This window comes from Pristiophorus japonicus, chromosome 10 (assembly GCF_044704955.1).
Source record: "Pristiophorus japonicus isolate sPriJap1 chromosome 10, sPriJap1.hap1, whole genome shotgun sequence".
NCBI lineage: Eukaryota > Metazoa > Chordata > Chondrichthyes > Pristiophoridae > Pristiophorus > Pristiophorus japonicus.
In genome coordinates this window covers 112,648,538-112,671,196 of record NC_091986.1, presented here as the reverse complement: position 1 = coordinate 112,671,196, position 22,659 = coordinate 112,648,538, and positions in this window count along the sequence as shown.

The following is a 22,659-nucleotide window of genomic DNA, read 5'->3' as shown; positions in this document are numbered from 1 at the left end:
CATGACAGTGTTACAGACATCACACAGTGAACAGGCATGCCTACACAACAATACTCCCCCCTGAGCATTTTTCATATCCTAGTTGTCATGACATGGGGAGGTGGTCAGTGGTGGGCTATGGAAGGTTGTGGTGAGGGTTGTGTGGTTGCCAGGTGTGACCCCTGTGCTTGAGACTGGCCTTGTACGTTTCCCCTCCTTCACACACAAACCAAGTGGGTGTCACTGTTGTGGGATCCCTCGGGGAGGTAGCCACGGCAGCAGTGAGTGGTGTGTATACACTGTGATGTATACACTGGGATTGGGGGTAGTGTGCTGACGTGGATTGAGAACTGGTTGTCAGACAGGAAGCAAAGAGTAGGAGTAAATGGGTACTTTTCAGAATGGCAGGCAGTGACTAGTGGGGTGCCGCAAGGTTCTGTGCTGGGGCCCCAGCTGTTTACATTGTACATTAATGATTTAGACGAGGGGATTAAATGCAGTATCTCCAAATTTGCGGATGACACTAAGTTGGGTGGCAGTGTGAGCTGCGAGGAGGATGCTGTGAGGCTGCAGAGTGACTTGGATAGGTTAGGTGAGTGGGCAAATGCATGGCAGATGAAGTATAATGTGGATAAATGTGAGGTTATCCACTTTGGTGGTAAAAACAGAGAGACAGACTATTATCTGAATGGTGACAGATTAGAAAAAGGGAAGGTGCAACGAGACCTGGGTGTCATGGTACATCAGTCATTGAAGGTTGGCATGCAGGTACAGCAGGCGGTTAAGAAAGCAAATGGCATGTTGGCCTTCATAGCGAGGGGGTTTGAGTACAGGGGCAGGGAGGTGTTGCTACAGTTGTACAGGGCCTTGGTGAGGCCACACCTGGAGTATTGTGTACAGTTTTGGTCTCCTAACTTGAGGAAGGACATTCTTGCTATTGAGGGAGTGCAGCGAAGATTCACCAGACTGATTCCCGGGATGGTGGGACTGACCTATCAAGAAAGACTGGATCAACTGGGCTTGTATTCACTGGAGTTCAGAAGAATGAGAGGGGACCTCATGGAAACGTTTAAAATTCTGACGGGTTTAGACAGGTTAGATGCAGGAAGAATGTTCCCAATGTTGGGTTGTCCAGAACCAGGGGTCACAGTCTGAGGATAAGGGATAAGCCATTTAGGACCGAGATGAGGAGAAACTTCTTCACCCAGAGAGTGGTGAACCTGTGGAATTCTCTACCACAGAAAGTAGTTGAGGCCAATTCACTAAATATATTCAAAAGGGAGTTAAATGAAGTCCTTACTACTCGGGGAATCAAGGGTTATGGCGAGAAAGCAGGAAGGGGGTACTGAAGTTGCATGTTCAGCCATGAACTCATTGAATGGCAGTGCAGGCTAGAAGGGCTGAATGGCCTGCTCCTGCACCTATTTTCTATGTTTCTATGTTTCTATGTGGGTAGTTGTGGGGTGGTGGGCAGGGCCACAAGACTGGGGGGGCTCCTTGTCCACCAATGGGGATGAGGGTCAGGTCATCCCAGGGTTTGCCAGGGAAGCTGGAGGGTATTGGCCTCTTGCTTCTGGTGTTGGCCCTGGTGGCCATGGGCTGTAGGGCTGGTCTGGTGCCAGTTGCCATTGGTGGTGGCTGGGCTGCCCATTGACCACTGTCCCTGTAGTGGGTCTGTTCCCACTGCATGTATGTGTGTCCTGCAAGGGACATCACATTCGTTCCAAAGGTTCAGGCTACATGGTCAGGTAGCCTGCTGGACCTGGGGGTCTCCCACAGGGGGATTCCATTGACATTAGCATGGTCCCTGTAGGATCCAATGTCCTTTGGCAGTGTCCTACCGGTATACATGATGCCTTGGCTCTGATCACACATAGTCGAGCCTGCATTATACATTCTAGTACTTGCATCACTTTTGGGTGTCCTGGTTTCAACAGACATTGTTACATTAGGCATTTCACAATTTCTATCATTATTGTTAAGCAGAATAACCTTACTGACACCTGCATTCATCTCATCAGTCACATTAGTTAAACCAGCATCACAATTCATGGTTACATTGCATACATTTTCATACTTGCATCTTTAGCTTTAACGTCCGTGTACTCAAATAGTTGGAACTTCCCCTGTAAATTTTTTTGGTTACCGGTCTCCTTTAAGGGAGCTTTCAAATCCGATTGGCCGCTCAATGTCACATGATGCTCCTCCATGTTGAGTCGTGCCATGGAGGAGGCCATTTTGAATGCAGGTCAGCTGCTTTTGTGGTGCTGCAGCCATTTTGTGATCTTGTTGCAGGCAGGCTGTGGTGCTCTTTTCTTCCACATGCTTGTGGTGCTGCAGCCATTCTGTGGTCTTGCTGCCGGCAGGCTGTGGTGCTCTTTTCTTCCACAGCACCACTTCACCTGATGTGCACCCGGTTCATCCAATTCCTGCCCAGCAGCGTGGGACCGTCGCCGGCTACAATCCACAGGGGGAGTTTGTGCAACATGCCACCCTGGGAGACCTGGATGTCTACACTGCCAATGATTTGGATTTTACCTTTGGTATAAGTGAGCAGCTTTGCCTGGACAGGAGACAGTTTTGGTCGAGTGGCAGGATTCTTCCAAATTTTTTCAAAGGTCTTTTGGCTCATCACAGACTGGCTCGCCCCTGTGCCGATCTCCATGGAGACTGGGACCCCGTCGATGTCCACTTCCATCATCCATGGCGAACTTCCGGTGGAGCAGGTAAAGATTCCATATTCTTCTTCCAGGGTTTGAGCAGCTTCATCTTCATCTGTGTCGGAGTCCCGGTGATCAGCCAACTCATCAGAGACACAGTGAGTACAGCCTTTTCTGCACATTCTCTGAAGGTGCCCTTTTTCTTTGCAGCCTTTGAATGCATAGTCTTTGTAGCGGCACTGGTGGGCCCTGTGGTTTCCTCCACAGTGCCAGCACGGGGCCATCCGGTTTGCCCCATGTGGCGGACTCAGGGTTGCGGAACTCGGGGCAGCATTTCTGCCTTTAGAAGTGTCTATGTGGTGCACTGCACTCGCCGGTATGGAGTCCTGGGTCAGTATTCGCCTGGAGTCGCTGGCCAAAACCATGCAGGCCTGGCTCATTTGAATTGCTTTCTGCAGGGTGACTGTGATGTCAGCCGAGAGCAATTTGTGTAGGAGGCCTGCGTGGCCGATTCTGATGACAAATATGTCCCTTAGTGCTTCATTAAAGTGGTCGCCAAACTTACACGGTGCAGCTAGTCTTCTTAAGTGTGCAGCATACTTGGCAATTTCTTGGCCCTCAGGTTGCCGGTAAGTGTAGAACTGGTGCCTGGCTGTGAGGATGCTTTCTTACGGTTTTAGTTGTTCCTGTATGATTGTTACAAGTTCCTCATAGCTCTTGGTGGTTGTCTTCTCCAGGGCTAGTAAGTCCCTGATGAGACCATAGATGGTGGGCCCACAACTGCTAAGCAGGATGGCCCTGCGTTTGTTCGGTAGTGTGTCCCTGTCCAGGTCATTGGCTATAAATAAGTGTTCCAATCTTTCCACAAAAGTGTCCCAATCCTCCCCCTCCATAAATTGCTGAAAGTTGCTGAGGTTAGACATGTTGAGCGTGTAGTTCGTGATCCCGTATTCCCGTCGCCAGTTGTGATGTATGTAGGCACCTTTAGTAATGACTCCACGAGGCAGGGTATGGTATTTCAAACTGTGCAGACCTGTAGTCCTTTATTTGCAGCTCCTGAGTGCTGACAATAAGCTATGTGTTCCTTTTTATACTGGGTTACCTGCCGTGTGCAGGCAACCGCTGGGTCTCCAGCAACAGCACCCTCTAGTGTACCGGTAAGGTGTGTATAGTACAAGGGTACATTCAGTGTTGCATGACAGTGTTACAGACATCACACAGTGAACAGGCATGCATACACAACAATAATACTTAATTTGAACCTATAGTAACCCACCGATGAAGAATGCTTGTAGTCATTCTCAGCGTTGATTATAAATCTTATCTGTGATATCTTCCAGTCCTGTGGAAAGGTCTGAGATCTGAAACAATTGCAGATGTTGACTGTGCTGCTGAGTATATCCAGCTTTTTCTGTTTGTGTTTTCAGAATTCCTGCATCTGCAGTATTTTGCTTTTTGTTAGTTGTTACAAAACAAATTTTGCTTAATGTTACATTTCAAGATATAAGGGTTGATTTTATTTTAACAAAAACATGCCCTACCATTACACCATATGGAGAAGGGTGAACTCTTCAAGGAATTTAAGCATATTGGGAATGCACCGTCTGGTAGCAAAGCTCAGTGCTAGAAGTGTAAATTTATAAAAGTTCAATGGTGTTCATAGTAATAAAGACATTTTATGGAAAGTATGGCAGCTTTCACTCAAAGCAAATCAAATATTCATAGATGAGTTATTTGCTACACTTCCTCTGTATATCATTGTTTAAAGAACTATCTTCTCTTTTTACCCTTGTTAAATGTTGGCTTACATCCCATCCAGTGCTCTTTGCTTTCCATGACAATCTTTTCCCTGTTTCTTTGAGACTTTGGGGGAGAAATTTGGTATTTCCCCGATTGGGGGCGGTAACCGAGGCAAGGTGGGACTTCCTGAGAAATTGGGGTTAGCGCCCCTCACAAGAAATGGAGCGCAATGTCAGGGACTGGGGCAGTAAGCGTTCAAATTTACCAGCGCTACGCGAGCACTCCAAGTAGCGCTGCCACGAGTACAGGGCTCTCCCCTTCCGTTAAAGGGGAGGGCAGGCTGCAAGCTCTGCAATGGGGTGAGGGGCCTCCATTACACCACCGGGGATGCAGGGTGCCATGGCCACAGCCCAGCACAGAAGCGGAGTGCCGGGCTGCACCGTCATGGCATGGATCCCGCGAAATAGACAACGGAAGGCCGGACCGGTAAGTTGGCCGGGAAAAAAATGGCACAGCACACCTCCCCTTTACTTTTCGACCCGCGAGCAGAGTACGGCCCTGTTCGCAACCCGCGAGGCTGGTGCTGACATCGCCCACGGTGGCCTCAGCAGGCGCTATCCAATTTCCGCTGCAGGGTGGAAACGGGTCGCTGTGCACGGCACTACCGGCAGGAACAGGGGCCTACCGGTGTACACTCGGCTAACTCTTGCAAATTCCTCCCCCTTTGTTTGTTAAAATGCTAAAACAAACAACCAATATCCAAAACCATCTGCTGCTCATACTTGGTTCACACATGGATAAAATAATGAAAATGACTGTGAGTGCTGTAATTATGGAAACACTTAATGTAGTTTTATCAAATTCCTCTCTCATCTATTTTAATGGGGTGTTATCCTGTTTATTTTAAATGGGTTAATACCTTTTTACAACATCGGGACAAGGAAGTTGATAATAACATGTTAAGTGCTAATATGATAACATCACTCACAGGCTTAAATTTGAATTTCCAATATAGGAATGCTTCAGTAAAATGTTATACTTGGGTAGCAGCCTTGAGTATTTCATGTATATGTTGGTATTAAATCTTTGTCACAGACATTGTTCTAAATACTAATTGTCTATGCTTGTGCATGCACCACATGTCCACACAAGTGTCAGAAGGTAATACATCAAATCTGAGTCACTACAATACCCTTGGTCAATGTTACACCTCCACACAGTATTTCTAGTGAAGGAGAACTTTTGAATGAAAATCTTAAAGACTAAACACGAAGGTCAATACTCAAACTAAATCAAATATTTTAGAAGTGCTCTTCACTATCATTCTTTTTCACATCGTTTATTAAACAAATAAATGAGTTCTCGTGCCTTTCAGGTTTTCTAAATTGTTAAAGCATTAACTGGCCTTTCTATGACTAACTTCACTTACAGGATGAATTCTCAAAGCACTTTACATGAAAGAGGCGCATCAATTACACCAAGCAGGAGGGATAAAGGCACAGCAAGAGAGAGTTAAAATGGAGAGTTGAAGAGAAGGGTTTTGAGGAGGTTTTTGAAAACAGACCTAGGGGCCAATGTGAAGGATATAGGGAGGGAATTCTCGAGGACTGACACATAGGCCGGAATCTTTACCTTGGAGTGGTGTGTGCAGGTCACGTAGCGCGTTGCCATCCTGAAGATTTGAACAGTGCATTCTTCACTGTGCGTTTAACTCAATGGCACCAATTGAAACAGTCATGTACATTTCCCAGCCCAGTTAAATGGAATGGGTCTGATGATGTCACCAATGACTTGTTTTCAGCGCGATATTTAAATCAGACTTGCACACTGTCATGAATGTACTTTTGGGATCACTAGCCACTAGATGGCATCACTGTTGGAGGTCATTGGGCTGCACACATGTGTGAGCAGCTTGGAGTTAAACAGTATTCAGTCTAACAGTTATTACATCCACCAAGTTTGGCGACGAGGCAACAAGAACCTTTGCATGAAAAAATGAGCACAATTGGATTGTTGGAGCGATTTTTGGAAGGAGGAGATTGGGCAGACTTTGTGAGCTGTTTGAGCCAGTTCTTCATGGCCAACAAAATGGAGGAGGTTGGCGACGCAGATCGGCGCTGGGCGGTGTTCCTCACGCTATGCGCCCAAAAATTATGGTCTGATAAAGAAACTACTCCTGCCTGTGAATCCAACAGAGAAGACATATGAAGAATTGTGTACACTGGTACAGGACCACCTTAAGACAGACGAAGGCATCATCATCTTGAGATACAGATTTTACACGCACGATCGCTCAGAGGGCCAGAATGCAGCGGAATTCATTGCTGACCTGAGACGTTTGGTGGGACCGTGTAAGTTCAGGGCTGTGTTGGTAGACATGCTGTGGGACTTCTTTGTAATCGGGATCAACCATGAGGTGATCCTGCATAAACAACTAGCGGTGGAGACGTTGGACTTGAACAGGGCCATCACGATTACTCAGTCATGCATGACGATGGATAGAAGTCGAAAGCAGATATCAGTGAAAAATTGAAACTCAGCAAGTCCTGTAAACGTGATCGATTTGTTGTTCGGCAGAGCCGCACATGGCATGGCCTACCCGACTGCGTACGCGAAACCTGTGGTTGCCCAAAGTCCGCCAGCGGGAATGCATGCGATTTCTCCGTGTTGGCTTTGTGGGAGAAATCACTGGCACCAGCAGTGCCGATTTAAGTAATATAGTTGCAAAGGCTGTCTGACAATGGGGCATTTCGAGCGCAAGTGGCCGCAGATGAGCAAGCGAGCTGCGACACACCATGTGGAGGATGATGGTCAGACTAGCGCGGATCCAGATACGCAATCCGAGATACCAGAGGAGGAAGTGTATGGACTATACTCGTTCCTAAGAGCAAACCAATAATGATCAACGTGAAATTTAATGGGGTGCCGGTATCGATGGAACTGGACACGGGGGCGAATCAATCAATAATGAGCCAGAGGGCATTCAACAAGCTGTGGGATACTAAGGCTGTGAGGCCCAGGCTGAGTCCAGACAATGCCAAGTTGCGCACATACACCAAAGAACTCATAACGGTAATAGGCAGTGCCACAATTAAAGTGTCGAATGAGGGTGCGGTGCACATGTTACCGTTATGGAGTGCCCCAGGCAATGGCCCAACTGACTTGAAAAAATCAGATGCGACTGGAACAACATCAAGGCGCTGTGGTTGGAGGACGATACATGTGCCCAAGTACTGAGCAAGTTCCCCTCGCTGTTCGAACCAGGCATCGGCAACTTCACGGGAGCCAAGGTGCAGATGCATGTGGACTCAGATGCAAGACCTGTCCATCATAAAGCTCTGGCAGTTCCGTTTATGATGAGGGAGAAGGTCAAAATTGAACTGGACAGACTCCAGCGTGAAGGGATCATATCACCGGTTGAATTTAATAATGGGCCAGCCCCATTGTTCCTGTGCTGAAAAGTGATGGCACAGTCTGAATCTGTGGAGCAAGGCTACGATCAACAGGGTTTCGAAACAGGATCAGCACCCATTACCGAAGGCTGATGACTTGTTTGCAATGCTAGCCGGGGGGAAGTCGTTCACCAAACTGGACTTGATGTCAGCCTTCATGACACAGGAGCTGGTCGAGACGTCGAAGAGACTTACGTATATTAACACACATAAAGGACTATTTATTTATCACAGGTGCCCTTTTGGAATTCGCTCGACTGCAACAATATTTTAGAGGAACATGGAGAGTACTGAAGTCCGTTTCCAGAACCGTCATGTTCCAAGATGACATCCTGATCACAGGTCGTGACTCCGAGGAACATCTGAACAACCTGGAAGAGGTTCTACATCGTCTGGACAAAGTGGGACTCAGACTGAAACGCTCGAAGTGCGTATACATGGCACCAGAGGTCGAATTCCTGGAGAGGAAAATTGCTGCTGACAGCATCAGGCCCACGGACGTGAAAACAAAGGCCATCAAGAATGCACCAAACCACAGGATGTGACAGAGCTGCATTTGTTCCTGGGTCCACTAAACTACTTCGGTAACTTCCTACCTAAATTGAGCACCTTATTAGAACCACTGCATATGTGGCTAAGAAAAGGCGACAACTGAGTGTGGGGTGCGTCTCAAGACAGAGCTTTTGAGAAAGTCACTAATCTGCTTTACTCTAACAAGTTGCTGGTACATTATGACCAATGTAAACGTTTAGTATTTGCCTGTGATGCTTCATCATATGAAATTGGTTGCGTACTCCAACAAGCTAATGAGTCGGGTAAACTTCAACCAGTCGTGTATGCTTCAAAAAGTTTGTCTAAAGTGGAAAGAGCCTGCAGCATGGCAGAGAAAAAAGCACTAGCCTGTGTGTATGGGGTTAAAAAGATGCATCTTTGGTTTGAACTGGAGACAGATCACAAGCCGTTCATTTCATTGTGCTCTGATAACAAAGGTATCAACACCAATGCTTCATCCTGCATCCAGAGGTGGGCACTGACATTATCTGCTTATGATTATGTCATTCACCATAGACCTGGCACCGAGAATTGTTCTGATGCTGTGAGCTGTCTCCTGTTGCCCACACCGGAGGTGGAAACGCCACAACCAGTGGACCTATTGTTAGTTATGGATGCTTTTGAGAGTGAAGGAACCCCTGTCACGACTCAACAAGTTAAGACATGGACCAGCCAGGACCCGATTTTATCGGCGGTGAAGAGTTGCACCCTCAAAGGTGATTGGTTTGCCATACCCAAGCAAATGTGCGAGGAGACCAAACCTTACATTCATCGCAAAGATGAATTGTTTATTCAGTCGGATTGTATACTATGGGGCAATCGTATTGTTATGCCCAAGAAAGGGAGAGAGAAATTTGTACGTGAGCTACATAGCACACATCCCGGCATTATAATGATGAAAGCCATCGCCAGGTCTCATGTATGGTTGCCTGGAATTGACTCTGCGCTGGAATCATGTGTGCATCAGTGCAACACTTGCATGCAGCTCAGCAAAGCACCAGCTGAATCGCCGCTGAGTCTGTGGTCATGGCCGTCCAAACCATGGTCCAGGATCCACATAGACTTTGCAGGTCCCTTCCTGGGGAAGCTGTTTTTCGTTATGGTGGATGCATATTCGAAGTGTATAGAGTGTATAATCATGTCATCCAGCACATCCACAGCTACCATTGAGAATCTCAGTGTCATGTTCATGACACATGGTTTGCCTGACATCGTTGTTAGTGACAACGGATCATGCTTCACCAGTCAGGAGTTTCAAGAGTTCATGAAACTCAATAGTATCAAAAATGTAAGGTCAGCACCATTCAAACCTGCATACAATGGGCAAGCAGAACGTGCTGTCCAAATCATAAAGCAGAGTATGAAGCAAGTAACCCAAGGGTCACTGCAGACCCGCCTGTCATGCAGACTGCTCAGTTACAGGACAAGACCACACACGCTTATCGGGGTGTCCTCTGCTGAACTAATGATGAAGAGAGGTCTTAAGACCAAGCTATTCCTTGTACACCCTGACTTGAATAATCATGTTGAATATAGAAGACAAAGTCAGCAAGGGTGGTTCAACCGTGGCTAACTAGGGAAATTAGGGATTGTGTTAAATCCAAGGAAGAGGCATATAAATTGGCCAGAAAAAGCAGCAAACCTGAGGACTGGGAGACATTTAGAATTCAGCAGAGGAGGACAAAGAGTTTAATTAGGAAGGGGAAAATACAGTATGAGAGTAAGCTTGCAGGGAACCTAAAAACTGACTGCAAAAGCTTCTATAGATATGTGAAGAGAAAAGGATTAGTGAAGACAAATGCAGGTCCCTTGCAGTAAGAATCAGGTGAATTTATAATGAGGAACATAGAAATGGCAGACCAATTGAACAAATACTTTGGTTCTGTCTTCACTAAGGAAGGCACAAATAAACTCCTGGAAATACTAGGGGACCGAGGCTCTAGCGAGAAGGAGGAACTGAGGGAAATCCTTATTAGGCGGGAAATTGTGTTAGGGAAATTGATGGGATTGAAGGCCGATAAATCCCCAGGGCCTGATAGTATGCATCCCAGAGTACTTAAGGAAGTGGCCCTCGAAATAGTGGATGCATTGATGGTCATTTTCCTACATTCTATAGACTCCGGATCAGTTCCCATGGATTGGAGGGTAGCTAATGTAACCCACTTTTTAAAAAAGGAGGAAGAGAGAAAACAGGAAATTTTAATCCGGTTAGCCTGACGTCGGCAGTGGGGAAAATGTTGGAATCAATTATTAAAGATGTAATAGCAGCGCATTTGGAAAGCAGTGACAAGATTGGTCCAAATCAGCATGGATTTATGAAAGGGAAATCATGCTTGACAAATCTTCTAGAGTTTTTTGAGGATGTAACTAGTAGCGTGGACAAGGGAGAACCAGTGGATGTGGTGTATTTAGACTTTCAAAAGGCTTTTGACAAGGTCCCACACAAGAGATTAGTGTGCAAAATTAAACCACATGATATTGTGGGTAATGTATTGACGTTGATAGAGAACTGGTTGGCAGACAGGAAGCAAAGAGTAGGTATAAACGGGTCCCTTTCAGAATGGCAGGCAGTGACTAGTGGGGTACCGCAAGGTTCAGTGCTGGGACCCCAGCTATTTACAATATATATTAATGATTTAGATGAAGGAATTGAATGTAATTTCTCCAAGTTTGCAGGTGACACTAAGCTGGGTGGCAGTGTGAGCTGTCAGGAGGATGCTAAGAGGCTGCAGGGTGACTTGGGCAGGTTCGGTGAGTGGGCAAATGCATGGCAGATGCAGTGTAATGTGGATAAATGTGAGGTTATCCACTTTGGTGGCAAAAACAGGAAGGCAGAATATTATCTGAATGGTAACAGATTCGGAAAAGGGGAGGTGCAACGAGACCTGGGTGTCATGGTACATCAGTCATTGAAAGTTGGCATGCAGGTACAGCAGGTGGTGAAGAAGGCAAATGGCATATTGGCCTTGAGAGCGAGAGGATTTGAGTATAGGAGCAGGGAGGTCTTACTGCAGTTGTACAGGGCCTTGGTGAGGCCACACCTTTAATATTGTGTACAATTTTGTCCTAATCTGAGGAAGGACATTCTTGCTATTGAGGGAGTGTAGCGAAGGTTCACCAGACTGATTCCTGGGATGGCAGGACTGATATATGAAGAAAGACTGGATCGACGAGGCTTATATTCACTGGAATTTAGAAGAATGAGAGGGGATCTCATGGAAACATATATAATTCTGACGGGATTGGACAGGTTAGATGCAGGAAGAATGTTCCCGATGTTGGGGAAGTCCAGAACCAGGGGTCACAGTCTAAGGATAAGGGATAAGCCATTTAGGACTGAGATGAGGATAAACTTCTTCAGTCAGAGAATTGTGAACCTGTGGAATTCTCTACCACAGAAAGTTGTTGAGGCCAGTTCGTTAGATATATTTAAAAGGGAATTAGATGTGGCCCTTACGGCTAAAGGGATCAAGGGGTATGGAGAGAAAGCAGGAATGGGGTACTGAAGTTGCATGATCAGCCATGATCATATTGAATGGTGATGCAGGCTCGAAGGGCCGAATGGCCTACTCCTGCACCTATTTTCTATGTTTCTATGTTTCTATCACAATCGCGCAGCTGTGTCACGCGATATTTCTGTAAATGATCCTCTATATGTTCTGAATTATGGTCAGGGTCCCAAGTGGATCATTAGTACTGTCATGGCCAAGGAGGGCAACAGAGTAAAAATGGGCAAACATGCAGGACACATATGGATGTGACAAAGCTGCGGCACACAGACGAACCGGAACAGTCGCAGGAAGAGACAATCGACGACCAACCAACCTACCCCCAGTCATCAGAGGACTCAGTGATCATCAGTGAATCAGGACTTTCAATCACTGGCATGTTCAATGAAAATGGACTTTCAATCCCTGACATGGCCATTGCTACTCCCACCAGGTCAGCCACCCAGCCACCAGTCACAACAGACTCTGAACACTCACCTAAGGCTGGAGTTGAACTGAGATGGTGAATCCGGGAGCATAAAACACCGGACCATGTCAAATTGTAAAATACTGTGTTAATATCTCAGAGGGGCGTATTGTCATGTATGTACTTTTGGGATCACTAGCCACTCGATGGCATCACTGTTAGAGGTCATTGGGCTGCACGCATGTGTGTGCAGCCCAAGTATAAAAGGCCAGCCATTTTGTATTTGAGTCACATTGGGCATTAATAAAGCAGAACCTCTTGGAGTTAAACAGTGTTCATTCTAATAGTTATTGCATACACAACACACACATTTCATTTGAAAGTTGTTGAAGGACTGTTCAAGGTGATTTCAAGAGCTCAAAATTGCTGAATAACATTGACAATTCTGTGGGTCATGCAGACACAAAGGCTGAGGGCAGCGTCAAGATTCTCAGATGCCTCCCTGGATGTGCTGGTCCAGGGAATAAGAGCATGCAGGGATGTCCACTACCCTGCAGATGGCAGAAAAGACCAGCAAAAAAAGAAAAAGAAAAATTTACATTTATATATTGTCTTTCATGATCACCGGACGTATCAAAGTGCTTTACAACCAATCAGGTGTAATGTGGGAGTATTTATCCATTTTTAGCAGCTCTCATTTAATGCCCTCGCATAAAGGCCACTGAGCTTCTGCCTCCCCTTCACAGGCGAGGTTCCCGAGGTGCGTGAGTCCCGTGCGCAACCAGTTAAAATCCAAACCTGATGTTAAAAAGGCCGCTAAGGCTCTCGTAACAAGTAGTTAAGTACCTCCATGAGGTAGCCCGCCTCTCCCGAGTAGGTCTGTGGCACGCCTCGAAACCCGCTCCAGTTAAATGTGGAAATCGGTGGGATTACGGCGTTTCCTGATTTTAACTGTCGACCTGACCCCAAATCCGCACGATCAGCACTGGGAAAATTGTGGCCATAGTGGCTAAATGAGTGGCCACCAGAGGTGGAGCAGAAGGAGTAGGGGACAAGGAATAGATCAATGTCAGAGGAGTGGATGATGCACACAGTCTGAGAAGATTGACAAGATAAAGTAGGTAAAGCAAGGTCATGGAGGGATTTGAAAGAGAGGATCAGAATCTCAAAGTCAGTTCACTAGGCTACAGGGAGTAGGCAGATTTTAGGAATGACAATGGTGCTGGAGATGAAGGACTTTGCGTGGGCGAGGACACAGGCTGCAATGTTATGGATGAGTTGCAAGTTATTGAGGGTGGAAGCCTGGACATTAGTTATGAGACCATTAGAGAAGTTGAGGATCAAGGAAATAATGCATGGACCAGGGTTTTGGTGATTGTTGGAGAAACATTGGCAGAAGTTTGTAATTTTAGGAGGTGGAAGAAAGCTTTAGTAATGGAACAGATGTAGAGGAGAACTTCAACTCAATGTTAAGCAATACACTGAGGTTGCGCACTTCCTGCCTTAATGTGAGGTGGCAGCTGGAGAAGAGATTGAAGCCAAGGACACATGTGCTGATAGGAGCTATAGAGGATGGCTTCAGCTTGCCAACATTCACCTGGGTGAAATTTTGGCTGATTCAGATCTTAGTGCCAGACAGACATCAACAGCATTTGGATTAATAAAAGAAGCAGAAATTAAGGGCTGAACTTTCCCCGTTCATTTACGCCGTTTCTTTTGGCACACGCCATTTTTTTTTTGGTGTATTCATGTACCTGTGACATTCCCTCCCTCATGGTCAGCGACGTAAGAGCACTACCTCTGACATTCCCTCTCTCATGGCCATTATTCCCTCACTGATGGTCCCAGATATCATTCCTAATTCTCATGTCATTGCTGTCATGGCAACAGAGGAGGGGGCAGGGTGAGTGACACATCGCAGGCCAGGCAGCAGGTTGATTTGAAGGACCATGATGAATTTGCAGGACTTATCCTCTCCCTCGAGTGTGGGCCCAGCTTGTGGTGATTGCTTTTTTCCAGGCAGGACCCATAAAACAGCGACCCTCTCTTCCAAGGTTGTCAGTGGGTGCAAGGCCTCCTCCTGTTCGAGTTCGAGTTCTTTCCCTTTTATTATGTGCCACCTTCCTTTGCAAAGATTAAAATGCAACTTTTTAGAGAGTGTGTCTTTCTGCTGGGTGGGACAGATACAGCTGGTCACATTTAGAATTGCAATTCCATTGAATAAATGAAAATATTACTTACACTAACTACTTGACCAAGGTCCTGCCATTTCTTTTTACACTGGCTTCCAGATCTCGTGGTGGTCATCACTGCGCAGTAATCTTCTGCAACTTGGTTCCAGCATTTCTTCATTTCAATCACAGTAATTAGTGCCTTCATTTCTTCCTGTAAGACATTCTTGGCCCTTGCACTGAGTTGTATCTTGTGATGCTCCAGCTGCAATTTTTCCAATGCTCTCACAGCAATCTTCTCACACACACAACTGGCTCTTTAAAAATGGCCTATTGCCAAATCCGAGCTGTACTGAGCATGCGCGTCCATTGGAACGACGTCAAAAATGTAACATTTTTCCGCGCATGCGCAGAAGGTGCAGCTTTGTTTTTTTGGCGCAGACAGCAGGCTCCACCCCCCGAGGTGACTGAACATGCTGCGCAGTGCCAAATTCGAATTATACATCGGGGAAACTTTGGCCTAGAAAAATGGGCATAACTCTGGCAATTTGCCAGAAAACGGGCTTGGGGAAAATTCAGCCCATAGAATTGGATTTTAACAGCAGATATTTGAAAACTGACCCCATGCTTTCTGATGAAATTAACAAGATATATTATGCAAATGGTGAAGAGGATGAGACCAAGAACAGAGAGCCTGAAATTCTGGCTTCACTGGGTCCGTACGGAGTGTGTACAGACCTGGGAAGGCATTGCAAAAGCTGTTTTTCAGCGCGCAATGCCGCATGCGCCGAAAACTGGCTTTTCCGATCTGGGGAGGAGGACACTCGCCTGGGTGCGATTGCACTATTTGCCCATCTCTTGCCCAGCGAACGTTCTTAAAACTCTTGAGCCTGGTAAAAGCAGGCGCAAAGCCTACTTTTACCAGTGTAAGAGTTTTAAAACATATAAAAAACATATAAGAATAAAATTTAAAAATACATTTTTGTTAAAAATCCTGCCCACTAAAGTAAGTTTATTTTAAGCCCTAATTTCAAAACTTAAAAAACAATCAGAAAAATATATATTTTTTCTAACACATTAACTTTAATTTAAATTAATGTTAAATATGTGAGGTGTTTTTTTTAAATTTTTATTTGTGTTTGGGTGTTGGGGGGAGGCGGGGGGTTCTCATTTATAACAATGAGAACTCCTACTTACGGATTTCCCATTATTATGAATGAAAATATTTTACCTTGATTGGCTGCCCAGTGCCATGTGACTCCAGCTGCTCCCTGTGCATTTACAAGACGTGAACGTGCTCCGATGCACAGGGAGAGGAGGTCTTTAACCGGGATCACTGGAGGGCGCAGCAGCAAAAGGTAGGTGCGGATCTTTTTTACTATTTTCAGGCAAGCGCCGTGGGAAGCCCAGCACCGGGATTTCAGGCCCAGAATCTTGGGATACAGTAGGTGGGCAGAGGAGGAGACACCGTTGGCAATGATGTTTGAGTTGCAACCGTTAAAAGCACAAGCAGGAGAGTACAGCACCACAGAAGATTGCAAAGAAGAGATATTGGAGGAGGACAGAGTGGTTGAGAATTTAGAAGGCAGCAGAGATGTTGACGAAGATAATATGAGATAGGATGTCACTGGTGACCATGGTCGGTTTATTTTCAGTGCTGATACATATGCTTATCACTATAATAAATCACACATGGCCAATGCTGGAGCTGATCACCTTGTGACCTTTAGATTTAATGTAAACTCCAAAAGTGAGCACTACAGGGGGAGCCTGCTTTATATAGGGAGCCGCATGAGGTGCAGCAATGTGTGCCTCCCGGGCTTTCCCCATCTGTTGGCTGTTACATGTGGTTACATGGTACAATGCATGGTCCAGAGTATGGCAGCAAATACATCACAACATTGTGTTTCAACCATTAAAAGCAGAACCAGGAGAGTATAGCACCACAGAAGATTGCAAAGAAAGATATTGGAGGAGGACAGTGATTGAGAATTTAGAAGGCAGCAGAGATGTTGAAGAAGATAGGATGTCACTGGTGACCATGGTCAGTTTATTTTCAGTGCTGTGGGCAAAGTGGAAGCCAGACTGAACAGACCCGAACATGAAGTGTCAAGAGAGGTGGAATGTAGTTGCAAGGCAATGATACATTTTAGAACTTTGGAAAGAATAGGAAGTTTGACCGGCAAGCAATAGTTGGAGAGAGTGGAAAGATTGAGGGTGCTTCTTGAGAGAAGCTGATAATAGTGGTCCTGAAAAAGAAACAAAGACTTGCATTTATATAATGCCTTTCATGACCACTGGATGTCTCAAAGCACTTTACAGCCATTGAAGTACTTTTGAAGTGTAGTCACTGTATTTCTGTGGGAAACGCAGCCGCCAAATTGCACACAGCAACTCCCACAAACAGCAATGTGATAATGACCAGATAATCTGTTTTTGTTATGTTGATTGAGGGATAAATATTGGCCAGGACACTGGGGATAACTCCCCTGCTCTTCTACGAAATACTGCCATTGGATCTTTTATGTCCACCTGAGACGGCAAACGGGGCCTCGGTTTAACGTCTCATCCAAAAGTAGAGATAATGAAAGTAGAAATAGTCCAAGAGGATAGAAACAGGCTAATGAGGTCAGCAATCGTGGGGATAAGGAAGTGAATTTTCTGATCAGAAGTTGGGACAGAGTAGATTGACATAGTAGGTGCTAGGCTTCCTGTTTAAAGAACATGCTTTGGGCTGAGAGGGTGATGGGGCCAAGATTGTGGAGTCTGAGATGAGTGAATGCTCGGTTGGGAAAGGGCAGGAAGGAGGCCTAGGATTTGAGTGGGCAGGGAACCGAGAAGGATTCGGAGGATGCAGTTGATAGTGGACTTAATTTTGGACATAAATGGGTTGAATTTCCTGTTCTCCAGAGCTAGGATGCTCGGCAATGTGCGCTCCACCGACCGATATATGCAGATTCAATGTACCCTAGGTCCTGCTCCTTCCCTCACCACAGCCTTGTACTTGGAAAAGGGTATGGAATGCAGCCGCCACTGTCAGGCCTGAGAGATGTACAAAAACACTAGAGGCCACTAGCATCAGGGTCTTCAGTCTGCTAGTTTTGGACAGCAAGCAGGATGTTTCCACTTGTAATCTCTGGCCCACTGAAAGGAAATGGATTTACTTCCTTTGGTCCTCTGGAGGATCAGGAAAGGGTTGAGCATAGGACCTAAGGGTATGGAATGCAGCCGCCACTGTCAGGCCTGAGAAACGTACAAAAACACTAAAGGCCACTAACATCAGGGTCTTCAGTCTACTGGTTTTGGGCACCCTGCTAAATAGGCGCCCATCTGGCATTTAGAGGGAAACATTAGGCGGGAAACCCATTTCACCCTTACCATTGCGCTACCCTGTCTGCTGTTTGCTCGAGCCTGCTTCAGGTGCAAGTACCCCGTACATTCTTGGAGGACCCCCTATAATCGCAGAGCAATGTAAAAGAAGTGGAGATCCCTCATCACGTCTCAGTCCCCTTTTCCTCTCCTTTGCATCTGGGAACAGAGTTAAGTTGTACAGGAAAACTGTCCCTGAAGTCAATTATAATGAAAATCAGACAGGCTATGAAGAGCAGGCAATCTGCCTCACCAGGTAACTGCCTCAGTGGTGAAGCTGAAAAACTACCTCATGTAGTCATTTAAGATCCCCATTTGCTCACCCAGAAATGTTATTTTTTTAATGTAGATCACTTGCTTTTCACCAGTTTCACTGTCAGTGGTTAATTATTTTATATTAATGACAAGACAGCACAGGACCTTTTGTGCCTTAGCTGGTCATATTAATCAGGCTGTAACACAAAACAGAGGTATGTACAAATAAAGAATAGAGTCCAAACTAAAAGTGAAATACAAAAGTCATCAAATACAAATGAATTATGATTTAAGAGCTGTTTAAAATTAGGCAAGTGGATAATTAAGCATTGATTTGAAGATCAGGAATACTGACATACTAATTATTCATAAGGCCAAAGATCCTTCCTACTTGAGTAGCGAGCCTGTGTCTGAGAATTAGAGTGCTGTAGCCCAAGCAAAGCTCTGTGCTGCCACCACAGTCTTACAAAATTACTCCAATTAAACCTTAGTTTGATGCAAATCACTTTAGAGTAAGTTTGCATGTTCTTTGAAAAGATACTTATAATTGAAAGACTAACATGTCAACAAGTGAGATAAATAACAAAACAGAAACCAGTTTAATGCTTTGTAATCATAATTGATGGGTTATGATACAGCAATCACACTTATTTTGTTATGAACCATCAGATTCAAGACAAAACAGGAAATGTATGGGTCACTTTCATTGTTACGAGTTTAACACATCAGCACTGAAGCTAATAAATGGTACTGTAGTTCACAGTAATTTCCATCTTCATTGAGCTACAGATTGAACATTTTTAATTTTCCCATTAGTTAGACAGTGGACTTCGATCCTATTCTCCATTCTAGGAATACTATTTGAATTTGAAAGCACTAACAAGACTGACTCTAAATACAGTTCAGCCTTCAGCTATTTTGCTCTAGAAAAGCCTCATACTGTAATAATTTCCCTGCTGCTGCACCATAAAATCCATTAAAGACTGCACAGAGCCTCGTTAAGAAACTAAGAAATAATAAATAATTAAATAACTCGATTCATTTAAAAGGGCTTTTGGCTATGTTTAATTGTTTGCTAATTATCAGCATCCCATGTAAGGATTTTCATGCTATTTAATCTTATTCATTGTAACAATTATAATTGGAGCTCTTAATTACTTGGGTTGCCAGAAGGATTCTGGATAGCCATTGTTAGAAGCATTAAGTAGAGCTGATGCCACTGTGGTATTTTGTGATCAAAGGGCTATGTGGAGAATATGGGTTTGATTTTCAAGTGCTGGCTACCTGTTTCCCGTCTGAAATTGGTAAGAAGCCACCCTTCTCATTTCCTGCGAGAAGCTGCACAAATGTGAAAACCAGGGTTCTACGGCATTTGTAGGACCTAAATTGCAATTTTCAGGTAGAAATGGGCAGAGGATGCAGCGTGCAAGCATCGTTGATTTCTACCTGGCATTGAGCGGCCTAAGCAACAGTCCTTAACATAGAAACAAAGAAAATATATGCAGGAGTAGGCCATTCGGCCCTTCGAGCCTGCACCGCCATTCAATATGATCGTGGCTGATCCTCTATCTCAACACCATATTCCCGCTTTCTCCCCATACCTCGATACCCCATGAAGGGACCATCAGAGCCACTGAAAAACGGCTGAAACACTTTTCATTTTTATTTTCTACGCAGCCAGGAGGATCCATTACTTTGAAGTGACATATCTGATGGATGTGCAAGCAAATACAATCTTCAGTGCATCTAAGTCAATTGTAGCAAAGTATGCGCACACAATTCAATGACCACAGAAAACTGACCATAATGCATATCCATGGAACTCAAAGATTTGACACGAAAATGCCAGCTTAAATACATCTTCATCAATCTATACCACGTATAGGCCAATGGTCTTGCAGAGAAGTATGAACAGATTGCAAATAACATTCTTGTAAGATGCAGAAGGTTGGACCGGATATCTACCTAGGTCTATTGAATCAGATTAACACCATCTAGTAGCTCCTCAGTCTAGCACATCTATCCAAACCCAAAAACCTCCATAGTAAGCTGATAGGTCCACAAACTGTACACAAGTGACTCAAAATGAACCACCTGCAGAAACAGCATTGTGATTGAGCAACAAAACCTTTCAAACCTTTGGAGAAGGCTGACACAGGGAAAGGGGCTATGTGAAACCTGTACATAAGAACATAAGAACATAAGAAATAGGAACAGGAGTAGGCCATACGGCCCCTCGAGCCTGCTCCGCCATTCAATAAGACAATAAGATCATGGCTGATCTGATCATGGACTCAGCTGCACTTTCCTGCCCGCTGCCCATAATCCATTATCCTCTTATCGTTTAAGAAACTGTCTATTTCTGTCTTAAATTTATTCAATATCCCAGCTTCCACAGCTCTCTGAGGCAGTGAATTCCACAGATTTACAACCCTCTGAGAGAAGAAATTTCTCCTCATTTCTGTCTAAATGGGCGGCCCCTTATTCTAAGATCATGCCCTCTAGTTCTAGTCTCCCCCATGAGTGGAAACATCCTCTCTGCATCCACCTTGTCAAGACCCCTCATAATCTTATATATTTCGATAAGATCACCTCTCATTCTTCTGAATTCCAATGAGTAGAGGCCCAGACTGCTCAACCTTTCCTCATAAGTCAACCCCCTCATCTCTGGAATCAATGTAGGAAACCTTCTCTGAACTGCCTCCAAAGCAAGTATATCCTTTCGTAAATATAGAAACCAAAACGGCATGCAGTATTCCAGGTGTGGCCTCACCAATACGCTGTATAGCTGTAGCAAGACTTCACTGCTTTTATACTCCATCCCCTTTGCAATAAAGGCCAAGATTCTACTAGCTTTCCTGATCACTTGCTGTACCTGCATACTATCCTTTTGTGTTTCATGCACCAGGACCTCCAGGTCCCGCTATACTGCATAACTTTGCAATCTTTCTCCATTTAAATAATAACTTGCTCTTTGATTTTTTTTTGCCAAAGTGCATGATCTCGCACTTTCCAACATTATACTCCATCTGCCAAATTTTTGCCCACTCACTTAGCCTGTCTATGTCCTTTTAGATTTTTTGTGTCCTCCTCACACATTGCTTTTACTCCCATCTCTGTATTGTCAGCAAACTTGGCTACGTAACACTCAGTCCCTTCTTTCAAGTCATTAATATAGATTGTAAATAGTTGGAGTCCCAGCACTGATCCCTGCGGCACCTCACTAGTTACCGGTTGCCAACCAGAGAATGAACCATTTATCCCGACTCTCTGTTTTCTGTTAGTTAGCCAATCCTCTATCCATGCTAATATATTACCCCCAACCCTGTGAACTTTTATCTTGTGCAGTAATCTTTTATGTGGCACCTTGTCAAATGCCTTCTGGAAATCCAAATATATCATATCCACTGGTTCCCCTTTATCCACCCTGTTCATTACATGCTCAAAGAGTTCCAGCAAATTTGTCAAACATGACTTCCCCTTCATAAATCCATGCTGACTCGTCCTGACCGAATTATGCTTTTTCAAATGTCCTGCTACTGCTTCTTTAATAATGGACTCCAACATTTTCCCAACCACAGATGTTAGGCTAACTGGTCTATAGTTTCCTGCTTTTTGTCTGCCTCCTTTTTTAAATAGGGCATTACATTTATAGTTTTCCAATCTGCTGGAACCTCCCCAGAATCCAGGGAATTTTGGTAAATTACATCCAATGTATTGACTATCCCTGCCGCTACTTCTCTTAAGACCCTAGGATACAAGCCATCAGGTCCAGGGGATTTATCCGCCTTCAGTTCCATTATCTTACTGAGTACTACCTCCTTATTGATTGTGATTGTGTTAAGTTCCTCCCCCCTATAGCTCCTTGACTATCCACTGTTGGGATATTGTTTGTGTCCTCTACCATAAAGACTGATACAAAATATTTGTTCAGAATTTCTGCCATCTCCATGGACCCCATTACTAATTCCCCGATCTCATCCTCTAAGGGACCAATATTTACTTTAGCCACTCTTTTCCTTTTTATATACCTGTAGAAACTCTTGCTATCTGTTTTTATATTTTGTGCTAGTTTACTTTCGAACCAAATTAGAACAGCAACAAGTCCTGAGCCCCTGGAAATTGCTCAAAGTTATCATTTTGGAAAACGAGATCAATTAAATGACAAAAGTATCAGTGAGTACATTATAACTTTTAAAAAGCTTCCATTCACTGTCATTTTGGAAACTTTCAAGACCAAGCATTACATGACCGCTTTGTTTGTGGGATAAAAAATGAAGCAATCAGAAGAAAGATGTTGACAACCCCTTACTTGACTTTTGATTAAGCTTGTTAGTCAGCTATGTCAATGGATATGGCCGACCAATACTCCCGAGATTTCGCGCCATTTCCAGTCATCAGACAACTGAAGTGAATCACCTGCAGGTTAAAAGTAAAAGGCATTTGAGCCCCAAGGCCTCAGCAACTGGCCAAGGTAACAGCGCATTGAACTCATGCTAGCGGTGCCTGGGACAACACATTGCTTAAAGCTCTCCATATGTGAAGGCAGAGTGTTTCTTCTGCAAG